Source organism: Mesocricetus auratus, unplaced genomic scaffold (assembly GCF_017639785.1).
Source record: "Mesocricetus auratus isolate SY011 unplaced genomic scaffold, BCM_Maur_2.0 Super-Scaffold_100003, whole genome shotgun sequence".
Classification (NCBI taxonomy): domain Eukaryota; kingdom Metazoa; phylum Chordata; class Mammalia; order Rodentia; family Cricetidae; genus Mesocricetus; species Mesocricetus auratus.
The window spans coordinates 52,700,993-52,714,111 of record NW_024429188.1 but is presented as its reverse complement, the minus strand read 5'-3'; the positions used below and the strand labels follow the sequence as shown (position 1 = coordinate 52,714,111).

General features: G+C 37.9%; 1 protein-coding gene across 1 annotated transcript in view; it reads right to left on the bottom strand.

Annotated features, from left to right (window-relative positions):
- LOC101826582 (P2Y purinoceptor 6-like) overlaps positions 1–12,766 on the bottom strand; it is a 49,111-nt gene extending 36,345 nt beyond the window's left edge. Inside the window, exons 1-2 of the mRNA XM_040744320.1 lie at positions 12,689–12,766; positions 3,044–3,120 (exon numbers count right to left, since the gene is read on the bottom strand). The gene's annotated coding sequence lies outside the window, so the exon portion shown is untranslated. The remainder of the gene's footprint in view (positions 1–3,043; positions 3,121–12,688) is intronic.
- Positions 12,767–13,119: the final 353 nt, after the last annotated feature.

Here is a 13,119-nt window from a genome sequence, read left to right as displayed (position 1 = left end):
CAAGGATGACACCAACTAACGATCTAATCACTGCTTGAGAGGTTACCTTCAATGCCCTTCCCAAATAATGAGATTGATGACTACCTTATATGCCATCCTACAGCCTTCATCCATTAGTTGATGGAAGCAGAAGCAGACAGCCACAAATAAATACTGACCCGAGCTCCTAGAATCCAGTTGCAGAGAGGGATGAGTGATGAGCAAAGGTGTCAGATCCAGGCTAGAGAAACCCACAGAAACAGCTGACCTGAACAAGGGGGATCTCATGAACCCCAGACTGATAGCTGAGAAACTAGAATGGAACCATCCAAGACTCCCTGAACATGGGTGTCAGTTAGGAGGCCTGGGCAATCTATGGGGCCTCTGATCAGTATTTATCCCTAGTGTACGAATCGACTCTGGGATCCCATTTCATACAGAGGGATACTCTCTCAGCCTAGACACACAGGGTAGGTCCTAGGCCCTGCTCCAAATGATATGACAGACTTTGAAGATTCACCGTGGAAGGCCTCACCTTCCTGGGGAGCAGAAAGGGGATGGGATATGGGGCTGTTGGGGGGCAAGGGAGGAGGAAGGGAGAAGGAACTGGGATTGACACGTAAAACAAGCTTGTTCCTAATTTAAATTGAAAAAGAAAAGAACACAAAATACAAAGTCACACCATCCACCTCTCTCTTCTTATATCTCTGTGACATTATACAAGTGGCATATACCCTCAGAGTCTTTTTCTTCCTAGTGTGAGAACTATGATAACATGTAACTACATAATAGTATGTAAAGTATGTAATCAAAGGATTTGGAACATTATAAGTACTTTCTAAATGATATCTATTAGCACTGTTTAACAAGTCCTTAGAATCCAATCTCATTAAATGAGGTCTGAAAATTACTTAGGCTTCAACCCCATCCTAAGCTTTTCTTCCTTATGTCCCAAGTCCTCAACTCACTAACAAATAAGAATCAAGATGTTTAACCACTTCCCAAGTTGAAGACAACCCAAATGTAGAAGCAATTCGGAGACTATTTAGTATTGCAATATATTATTAGCCTCATAGGACCTCTCATGAACTAAGCCTGCACTGCACTAACCCTGTGTTTGCTGCTGAGCTATTTCCCTTGCTCTGCCTTATTGTCTCTATCCACTCCTAATGGTTATTTATTCTACTCTCACCACCTATTAAATTCTAACTATAGATGAATGCGAGAAATTAAAGTATTAATATATCACAAAATTCCCTTGGTTTGCTGGGGAGGTTGCTCAGCAGATAAAATACTTGCCACAGAAGCTTGAGGAACAGAACTTGTATCCTAGGAACCCACATAAAATCCACTGGGCATGACAGCATGTCTGTCATCTAGCTCTCTGCAGCCAAAGACAAAGAATATCTTCTCTAACCAGGCTTTCTTTGGGGCCACCAACCAGCTCCCAAATAATGATATGGAGACTTGTTATTAATTATGAATGCTTGGCCTTGTCTTTTATTTTAACCTGTTTCTCTTTATCCAAGTTTTGCCTTGGGGCTTTTTACATCTCTCTCTCTCTCTCTCTCTCTCTCTCTCTCTCTCTCTCTCTCTCTCTCTCTCTCTCTCTCTCTCTCTCTCTCTGTGTGTGTCTCTCTCTCTCTCTCTCTCTCTCTCTCTCTCTCTCTCTCTCTCTCTCTCTCTTATTTTCCTTCTGTCTCCATGGCTGACTGGCTGGCAGCTGCCCGGATTCTGGCCACAGGCATGTCCCTCTCTGTCCACCAGCTCTGCTTATCCCTCTTCTGCCTCATTATTGGCTATTCAGCTTATTAGACCAATCAAGTGTCTTATGCAGGCAAAGTAACACAGCAATACATCTTTACATATTTAAACAAATGCACCACAAACAAATGTGACACTTTTACATAATTAAAGCAACATTCCACAAGAATCTTCCCAAGAGGAAGCTGATCAGATAGCTGCGGCAAGCTCTGGGTTGGCACCAGATTTCAATATATAAGGTGGAGAATGATAAAGAAAGTCATCTAATGTCAATCTCAGACCTCCACATGCACACTCATGCATGTATATACCACACACATACACACCTAAAGAATCTCTTACTTAGTATTCCAGAGTTAGGACTCTAATTACTTGTTCTTTGGGGACTAACCTTATATTTGATGATGTTAATTTACATTCAGTATAGTATCTTCAGCATTGAAGAGTTCCAGTATTTACTAACAGGGGAATTTTGTAGTGCTAAGTTCTGAATTTTTAATATTATGGTGCAATGAAAAATTTGCAAATCAAACAATGAACCTACATGTTTTAGGCAAAAATAAGATAAATAAAATCACAAGATGAAGGCACAGAATGACATCTTGAAATTTATTGCTAGAAGCCCTCAATGGCTTCCATTTCCCATTCTTTGATTCAATAGAACTCTGTACATTCATACAGTCTGTGTCTTTTGGCCTTTTAACATTTCTTCATCTTCATTCTCTTGTACTTTTTTACAACTAAGTAATATCCTTTACTTATCATTGTGTAATCTTTCTCCTTATTTCCACTCCCTCTTTCTTCCATAAGCAATCATGTTAACCATTTAAACAACTCTTGTATTCTTAGATATATTCTTTTCTGTCCTTTTTCTGTCCTCTCCCTGAACTGATATATGCCTACTTGTATTTCAAATTCTACATGTGGCTATTACTTATTAACCATTCCTACATGTGTTCCCACTCCAATTCCTTTCCCCTTACTTTTAATGTTTTCCTTTATGGGCCTCCTTTTAGGGAATTTCTTTTCTGCCTAGCTTCAGCTTTCCCAGACCTGCTTCCTGCTTGTTTTCCTCAAGCACTGATCCACATGATGCTTTCATTCTTCCAGTAGAAAGCAGGCATGAAGGGCACAAACAACTTATAACATTAATTAACCTTCCCTAGCATGAAGGTAGATAAATGTTTTGGACATCTCTGGCTACCACCTTCTGCATCCTTTATATACTCATCAACCTCCTGCCTCTATCCTTTCCCAGCATCCATAGTTTTTGTACTGTTCCCTCCTCGTAACTACTGACCTCTCTTACATGATACCATGGGCGTCTTCTCTCCATCTTAACTTGGCTTCTCTATATAGAATGAATGATAATTGGTCCTGGAAAACAAGAGAAAAGGCATCAGTCAACAAGGACATAAAGAGAAAGATATCTAGGGACAATAGACCCTTTATATGGCAAGTATCATGGAGTAGGCATGCATAATAGAGAACTTGGAGATGATATAGATAAAATGGAGAATGAAGAGAGATATTTTATAAATAAACTGTCAACAGCTATTCTCTTGATGGTACCTTCATGGCATTGTCTCAAACTTGTTAACATTGGCTTGTTTGCTACATTTTCTGAGTTTTATATTAACTTGTAAATGCCTGAAACTAATATTTTTATCTATTTTAATTAATTAGTATGCATTAATTTTTATATTCAGAGTAATATCCCAGTATGCATTGATCATACCCAGCATTCCTTTATTTACCCTCATTCTACATTTCCCTATTTCACCATTTTACATTCATGTCAACTGTTTTTTCTAACCTCCAAGTACAAAAGAAAACATGATACATGTCATTTTGTGTCTGGTTCATTTTACCTATATAGCAATCTTCAATTCCATCTATTTTGTTGCAAATAACACAAATTTTGTCCCTCTTTGTGGCTGAATAATTTCATTCTGAATATGTACTGTATTTTCTTTTTCTATTAATCCTTTGGTGGGTATTGAATTTGATTTCATGTCTTAGCTATTATAAATATTGCAGCAATAAATATAGGAGTCCAGGTATCTATTTAATATGCTGATCTCAGTTCATTTCATTTGTATACTGTTGTGTGATATTTTGATTACATTCTGACAGTTAGAATACTGACAATAAAGTTTGCTTTGAATCAGAGGGCAGAGCTAGCTACTAGCTGACCAAAATTGACCATAGAGGTTGGAGGACTGAGGACAGATAGAGAGATGGGTAGTAGTAGAGTGGGACTTAGAGAGGGTCTTGGCCCTTTTGGATGGAAGAATGAGAGACAGAGTAGGTCACTGGTGGTTTCTCTGCTGCTTCTATGCTCATTTAGGTTCTTACCCCGATATCTGACCCCTGAGTTTTTATTGGTAAAGAGTAAGTAAATAAACACTTCAGTATACATTCCCCAAAATGGGATAGCTTGATCATACAGTAAGTCTGTTTTTAGTTTTGCTGAAGACTTCCCATACTTCATGGTCATTATAATTATGTAGGAATAGTAAAGTCTTCCTTTTTACTCTATATCTCCACCAAGATTCGTTGCTTCTTTAGTTATCCTTCTAAAAGTTTCTGTAACTGGGGTAAGATAGCTCAGTGTATTTTTATTTTAATTTCTCTGAAAGCTAATCATATTGATCATTTTAAATGTATTAGTTGGCTCCTTCTGCTTCTTTTTATATGTCTATTCAAAACATTTTCCCATCTTAATTGGATTGGTTGCAGATATTGGGCTTTGTGTGTAACTGAGTGTGCCTTACTAAGTAGATATTAATTACATTCTATGGATTATCTCTGATTTTCTCTTCAGAAATTTTTATATTTAATGCAATGTCATCTATTTCTTTTTAATTCTGTTTCCTAAGCTTTTGTAATTATCTTTTTAAAATGTGCTCATGTCAGTGTCATTAGGGATTTATTCTGTTTTCTTCTGGTTCTTCCATAGTTTCAGGTTATTGAGGTTTCCATATGAATTTTATAATTATTTCTTTAATTACTTTTACTGATGTTTTATAATTTCCCCTATAAAGATTTTCCACTTCCTTGGTTAAATTTGTTACTAGATATCTTTGTGCATATTGTGCATCAATGTTTTCATAATTTCTTTTTTAATATTTATTCATTTAATTTCATTATACATTCCAACCAAATTTCTCCCAACCCTCCTCCCACTCCCTCACCTCCCTCCATCCCACTTCCCCAATCCACTCCTCCTAACAGGTAAGGGCTCCCAGGGGGAGTCAACACAAAATGGCACATTAAGTTGGAGCAGGACCAAGCCCATCCCCTCTGCATTAAGTCTGAGCATGTCATCCCTTCATAGGAAATGGGCTATAACAAGTAACTCATGTACCAGGGATAGATCCTGGTCCTATTGCCAGGGACCCCCAAGCTTCACAACTGTCTCCCACATATTGAGGTCCTAGTGTGGTCCCATCGTTGGCTTCACAGATGTCAGTCTACAGCTTGCTTCAGCTGTCTCTGTAGATTTCCCTGGCATGATCTTGATCTCCCTCGCTCATATATTCCCTCCACCCTCTCTTCAGCTGAATTCCTGGAGTTTAACCTGGTGCTTAGCTGTGGATCTCTACATCTGTTTCTATCAATTACTGGAAATTGTCTCTCGCTTCTCTAGAGCTATGGATTGAAGTATGGTTATCCTTTTCTTTATCTCTAATATCTACTTATAGGTAAGTACATATTGGCTTTGTATTTCTGAGTCTGGGTTACCTCACTCAGGATGTTTTTGTCTAGTTCCATTCATTTTCCTGCAAATTTCATGATGTCATTGTTTTTTTATAGCTGAATAATACTCTATTGTGTAAATGTACACATTTTCCTTATACATTCTTCTGTTGAGGGGCTTCTAGGTTGTATGAATATTGTTGAGCAAGTGTCCTTGTAGTATGATTGAGTATTATTTTATATATATGTCCAAGAATGATATTGCTAGGTCTTGAGGTAGATTGATACCCAACTTTCTGAGAAACTACCATACTGATTTCCAGAATAGCTGTACAAGTCTGGGCTGCCATCCATGGTCTCTTAGTGTTTGCAGAACATCTGTCTGGGACCTTCTGGCCTTCAGAGTTTCCATTGAGAAGTCGGGTGTAATTCTGATGGGTCTGCCTTCATGTGTTACTTGGCCTTTTTCCTTTGCAGCTCTTAGTATTGTTTCTTTATTCTGTAGGTTTTGTGTTTTGATTGTTACGTGGTGAGGGGACTTTTTATGGGTTCAGTCAATTTGGTGTTCTGTAAGCTTCTCGTACCTTCATAGGCATATTCTTCTTTAGATAGGGAAAGTTTTCTTCTAGAGTTTTGTTAAATATATTTTCTGTGCCTTTGAGCTGGAATTATTCTCCTTCTTCTCTATTATTTGGTCTTTTCATGATGTCCTAGATCTCCAGGATGTTTTGTGTTAAGAATATGTGAGATTTAACATTTTATTTGACCAATGAATCTATTTCCTCTATTGTATCTTCAGCACCTGAGATTCTCTCTTCCATCTCTTGCATTGTCTTCGTTTATTCTTGCATCTGTAGCTCTTGTTCATTTACCCAGATTTTCCATCTCCAGAATTTCCTCAGTTCATGAGGATTTTTATTGCCTCTATTTCAATTTTCAAGTTTTGGACTGTTTCCTTCACTTGTTTGATTGCTTTTTTCATAGTTTTCTTAGCTTTCTTTAAGGGATTTATTGATTTCTTTTTTATTCTTTTATTGTTTGTCTTTTTGCTACAAACGTTTATCATTTATTACAGAAGCAGCAATATTATTCTAGGTATTAACTCCTGAATATTTGTTACTATGAATTTGGCTTTATATAGGATATATACTGGGTGCTTTGTATTCTCAAAAAGGCCCCAGAGAATGGCAATTCCTTCTCACCAAGGCACCAGCAGTAAGATCTGTGGCCTCCAGATCTCACACTACATAGCCTTAGTTTTTCTCTTTGATAAAGCTCTGAGAAGTCCCCTTTAATCAGTTAAGAACAGTTTTACAAAGTCACATCTCCTTTGAGACTTAAGCTTTCCAGGGCATTTTACAAGTCATGTCCCTCCCTCAGAGGAATCTGCTTTTGTTAAGATTTTGTCCACCTTCCACTCTCTGAGAGATATGTATGCCCTATTGACAGAGAGTTGGGGGAAGAATGGAGAAGGAGAGCAAGGAAAGAGAGATGTTATGAGCATAACAAGAAATCTGGCACTAGGGAAATGCCCAGAGATCTACAAGGATGACCCCAACTAAGAATTTAAGCAATAGTGGAGAGGCTACCTTAAATGCCCTTCCCAGATAATGAGATTGATGACTACCTTAAATGCTATCTTAGATCCCTCATCCAGTAGCTGATGGAAGCAGAAGCAGAGATCCACAGCTAAGCACTGAGCTGAACTCCTGGAATCCAGTTATAGAGAGGGAGGAGCAATGACAATGAGCAAAGTGGTCGAAACCATGCTGGGTAAATCCACAGAAACAGCTTACCTGAGTATTTAGAAGCTACTGACTCCAGACTGACAGCTGTGGAACCTGCATAAGACTAAACCAGGTCCCCTGAAGTAGGTGTCAGTTGGGGGGTTTGGGTAATCTATGAGACACTGGCAATGGAACCAGTATTTATCCCTAGTTCATGAATGGGCTTTGGGAGCCCATTCCCTATGGAGAGATACTGTCTAAGTCCAGATACCAGGGAGAGTATCTTCCTGCCCCAAATGATTCGACAGGCTTTGATAATCCCCCATGGGAGGCCTCACGCTCCCAGAGGAGAGGATGGGGGATTGGATGGGGAGATGGTGGGGGCAATGGGAGGACAGAAGGGAGAGAGAACTGGGATTGGTATATAAAATAAGATTGTTTTTATTTTAAATTTTAAGAATTAATAAAAAGGAGTCATGAGAGGAACACATGTGTGAGATGGTTTATTTCCTTTTTACCCTCAGATAAGAACATTTTAGCAAATGCCAACCCACCTACTGTAAACCTCCTGCCTGAACCTGTGGTATCTTTCCCTCTGTTTCTTTAAGGGAATTTTTCATTTCCTCTTTAAAGGCTTCTGTCATCTTCATAATGTTATTTTTAAGGTGGTTTCCTTCTGTTCCATCTACATTGGGATACTAAGATATTGCTGTTGTGGAACCACTAGTTTCTGGTCCTGCCATATTGCTCTTTATGTTGTTGAATGTATTCTTGCACTGCTGTCTACCCATCTCTTCCTCCAATCAGTGCAGGTGCAAACTGTGGCTCCGGTGGTCACTTTTTCTCCCACTTTGTGCTAATGTATTGACTTTTAGTAATCATGTAGTTTTGCATGAAGAATAAATGACTGAGAAGCAAGAAGAAAAATAAGTGAAAAAAAACTTTCTCTGGACCTTCATCTACAAATTTGTATAAATGTGAAGGTAACTGCTACTGTAATAATCTTCTAATAGCATTTTACAAATCAAATAATGTAATAGATTTGACAATTTGTAAAGATCTTAGGCTGATGAATATCTTTGTCAAAAAAACTATCTAAGAGGTGGGAAACTCTGTCCATGTCCTGGCACAGAGGATGGCTGACAGCATTGAGATGTCTGTGTTGTTATGGATGTCACCAGATTGCTGGTTTGGTCTGGTTTGTCTTTCTACAAGAGAAGTCAAAAAGATAGTCTACAAATAGGTTGCATTCTCATCTAAAAACCCAAACACCAACTTCTTCTACTTTCCAGGATTTCATTTGTTTAATTGTTCAACAACATTTGCTGAGTCTAATGTTTCTTACTATAAATAAATTTACTATAAATAAGAAATAGATATATCTAAATATGAAAAAAATTCCTTGAGTCTTCTGATTTTGTGCTTGCTTCCAGAAAGGCTTCACAATGCAGACGGTAAGCTCTTTGAAAATACAGAGATATTTTTGTTGGTGGTGGTGGTGGTGGTGATGGTTGTGGTGGTTTTTTTTTCTAATTTTTATTGGTCTTTTGTAAAGGGAAGCCTTCCCGCCAGCCTGGTTCCAGAGCCGCATCAGTCCCAAATGAACACACAGGAGGCTATATTAATTATGAAGCTGTTGGCCTTGCTTGTTTCTTACTGGCTAGCTTTGACTTAAGTATTTATCCCTTAATTGATAATCTAAGTATTTCTCTTACCGGAGAGGTTTCTGGGCTTCCTACCCCATGGTGTTACATCTCGACTCCCTGTGTTTCTCCTGTGTTTCTCCTTCCCAGAGTCCTCCTGGATTCCTAGTCCCACCTATCTTGGTTCCCTATTGGCCAACAGTGCTTTATTGACATATACACAGGACTTCCCCCGTCAGTCTTTCAGGACAATAGGGTCTCACTACAATTCCCTGGCTGTCCTGGAATTTGCTCTGTAGACCAGGCTCTCCTGGAACTCAGACATCCATCTGTCTCTGCCTCCTGAGTACTGGGATTAAAGGTGTGCACCACCATCCAGCAAGGCAAAATTTTGTGAATTTTATTTATTAAATGATCAAATAGTTATTAGGTACCTAGTATATTCCAGGTTATTTTCTTTAAATATTTGTCAGCTCTTTGAGAATGTCATTCAACATGCTTTAGTCATATTCTTCTCCCTTTCCTTTTTTGTGTCCTTTCCTTTTAAACCCATCAAGTTCAAATTTCGTTGCCCAAATAATCTTGGATGTGTGGCCTTGTTGACATAGCAGATGATACACTCTAATTGATTCTCCTTTTCCCAGGATCTAACAATGCCAATAGTTCTTGTCTGTGAGCTGAATTTTTGTACCCAGCTCTCTGCTGGGATTTGGTCTGGCTTGGGATTGCATGTTATTACAGCCATTGTGAGTTCATCTATGTAGGTTCCCTCCTATATCCAGAAGACACATACCACTTCTATCTTTTACATTCTTCCTGCTCCCTCTTTAGCAAAGTTCTCTGGGATGAAGGGGAAAAGGATGTGGTATGTATGTTTTATTTAGGGCTGATAAATTTCTGTGTTCATTACCACCTACTGCAAATAGAAGTTTCTTAGGTGAGTTTTGGTAGATGCACTGATCTATGAGTACAATTAGGAGATGGTTTAATACTGTGTACATTTAGCAGAATAATAGTAATAGGGCCTGTAACCTATCTAGCCACAGGGTCTTGACCTAGTAATGTACTATGTATGGGTATCATCTTATGGAGTGGGACTCAAATGCAAGCAGAATGTGATTGGTTTACTCCTATGAGGTTCATGCCACTATTGCACCAGAGGGCATGTGATTTCCTGAGCTAAATTTGGAGGATAAATAAATCAATAAGATATAATACCTCAAGGAGACTTAGTGAAGAGGCAGACAGTAAACACTTTGCAAATGTTTTATGTTTAGAATTGAGAGTGAGGTTGGTTGGAAGCATGAGGCCTGACATTGCAGAAGAAGCAGAACATGACAGATCTAGTTGAACTACAAACTAAAACTTTTGGAAACTACTCTGCAGACAATGCTAACTTACTAAGAATTCTATGCATATTTTCAGTTAATCCAAGAAGAGAAGAGAGGTAAAAGAAAATATGTATAAGAAAATGGGTAAGAATCAGATGAGTCTTCATGAGGAAGGTAGGTAACTTGGTGTTAAATGGAAGCAAATAGTTTTGAGAGATATTTTGATACAGAAGAAGGTAGAACTGAGATAAGTAGAGAATTACAAAAGAAAAACTAAGGGCAATTCCTTCAGGCTCCTGTTGTGTAGGATTGTAAATTGGGGCAAACTTCTTTGACATAGAGAATGTAGGTAGTGTGATAAAGAGAAAGTAAACTGATATCTAAAATTCCAGGAAACAATTATTGTAACATTATTTATGTTCACATCATTGTGTAACCATACACTCTTCCAAAAATTTTCATCTCCAACAATAGAAATTGTATTCACTAAGCAATAACCGTTATTCCCACCATTTTCCTCTAATAGCCTATAATATACTTCTGCAGCCACAAATTTGTCTATTCTAGTTATTTCATGTACATAGAATCATAAAATTTTAATCTGACTCATTTGAAGTAATATAATATTTTAAGACCCACTTATTTCAAGTGATATTGCAATTGACACCAAGCCTGACAATCTGAGTTCAATACCCAGGCCCCACCACCCACATGTGGTGATCATGCCTCCTTCTTAGGAGAAGATGGAGCCTATGCCTTTATGACCCAATCACCTCCTAAGTGTCCCCTTTCTTAATACTGTTGTATTGGGTCCATGTCATGGCTCATGTCTTTAATATCAGAATTTGCATCACAAAGGCAGGCAGATCTCTGCCTTATGGATGGGATTAGAACCCATTTCATTTATTTGCTTTTTGTTTGTTTGTTTTACATCCCAGCTGCCGCTTTCCTTCCCTCCGCTCCTCCCAGTCCTCCCCATGCCCCAATTCATTCCTCCTCCATTTCTGTTCAAGAAATGGCAAGAAATGGCATGCTTCCCACAGTTAATCAACAAAATACAGCATATCAGGTTGCAGTAAGACTAAGCATTTTAAGAGGCTACAAGGTTACTTAGTGTGTATAACATGTGAAGCATCATATGTAAGGAATGGGCCTTCACCAGACACTGAATCCATGGTGTGTTTATCTTGGACTTCACAGCCTCCTGAATGATGAGAAAGTAATTTGTACATGTTACAAATTACCCAGATTTAAGTATTTAAGTATTTTATTACAATGCAAATGAACAAAGACAGAATATATAAATATATATATATTAGCAAAAAGTTTTGTTGAAGGTATATAGAAATTGGTTTCTTCCTTCATGTCAGATGGAAGTGCAACCAACTGTCAAAAACAGTTTGTAGGGGTGGAGAGAGGGTTCAGTGGTTAAGAATGCTCACTCCTCTTACAGAAGACCTAAATTCCATTCCTTGTACATCATTGGACAAAACAGACTATATCTTCATCTTTAAGAGATTCAACACATTTTGCTGACATCTACAGCTAACTGTACCCTCAGGCATGTACACACACACACACACACACACACACACACACACACACACACACACACACACATAAATTTTAAAAACCAAACTATTTTTTCTTTCTTTTTGAAATAGGTCCTCATTTTCTCCCTATGTTGCACTGGATAGCCTGGAACTCTGCATATAGACCAGGTTAAACTCAAATTCACAAAGATCCATCTACCTCTGCCCATAGAGTATTGAGATTAAGGGCGTGCACAATCACACCTGACTAATCTTTTCCTAAAAAGTATAAACTTACCCAGGAATTCTACTCCAAGGTATTCCCCAAGTATAATACATGTTTTTAGTTAAAATAAAATTTATGTAATAAAATAAAGCTACGCAATTAAATATAAACTAAAACTCAAAATTAAAAGCATAAGTGTGTGCCAGAAAGTCAGCTTTAGGGGGTGGTCATTAGACGGGAAGGTGTTGTGATGAAGTGGACCCTGTTGAAGCAACTTGATGTTATCATAGGAGGGTGGTAAATGTTACAAACTATTTGAAGAAAGAGCAAAAAAGATCTGAAGTGGAAAAACAAAACAAATGGTGCAGGGACTGCATAACATCTTTTCACCTCTCATCTTGTAACCCTCGCAATGAAGAAATGAGATTAAGACTGGAATTTAAAACATCTAGCTAATATCCTCAGCTGTTCCACAAAGGGTGTCACTCTGAATCGTTCAGTTTAAACCAACCCTCTGTCTTGTTCTAACATAAGTAAATGAGAGCAAATGGTAATTATCTAGTCACATTGTTGTTAAAAGAACTAAGTTAGATAATATACATTGCAGTCATTGTAAATTTCAAATGTGCAATGCAAATATAAAGGATCATTCTCATCACACAGGACATCTGTTACTAGGGAGTTTATAAAATATCCCCATGATGTTTTTTATTCAACTCAATACATGAAAATCTGTATTTCTACTCTAATAACATGTCAACAAATATGATGATGTCACTCTTACCTCAATAAGGGGATTTCCAACCAAATATATAGAGACACATTATGATGTGTTTTAAATGTCCAAGAAGTCAAGGAGTAATTCAACATAAGGGCTTAGGAGCCAAGTGACAAAAAAGAAGCTGTTTCCTTCAGCTTAGCAACACACTGTTATTCTACTTGGTTTCTAGGACACACATACTTTAGGTCTGAATGCTTAAGAGTCCAATTAACGTGTGGAATTTAACTAGAGACATGTGACCAACTGATTCGGCAATATACTTTTCCTCCACACAATAATCTGAATGAGGATATTTAATACCATGGATAAAACTATTCAATACAAAGTAAATCTCTTTATATTTTCTTTGCTCTTTGGCCCCATTTTATAGAGAGCTAAAACTGAAAAATTTCAAATATGCCCTTCTGACCAATGCCTGGTTCTTTGGCATCATT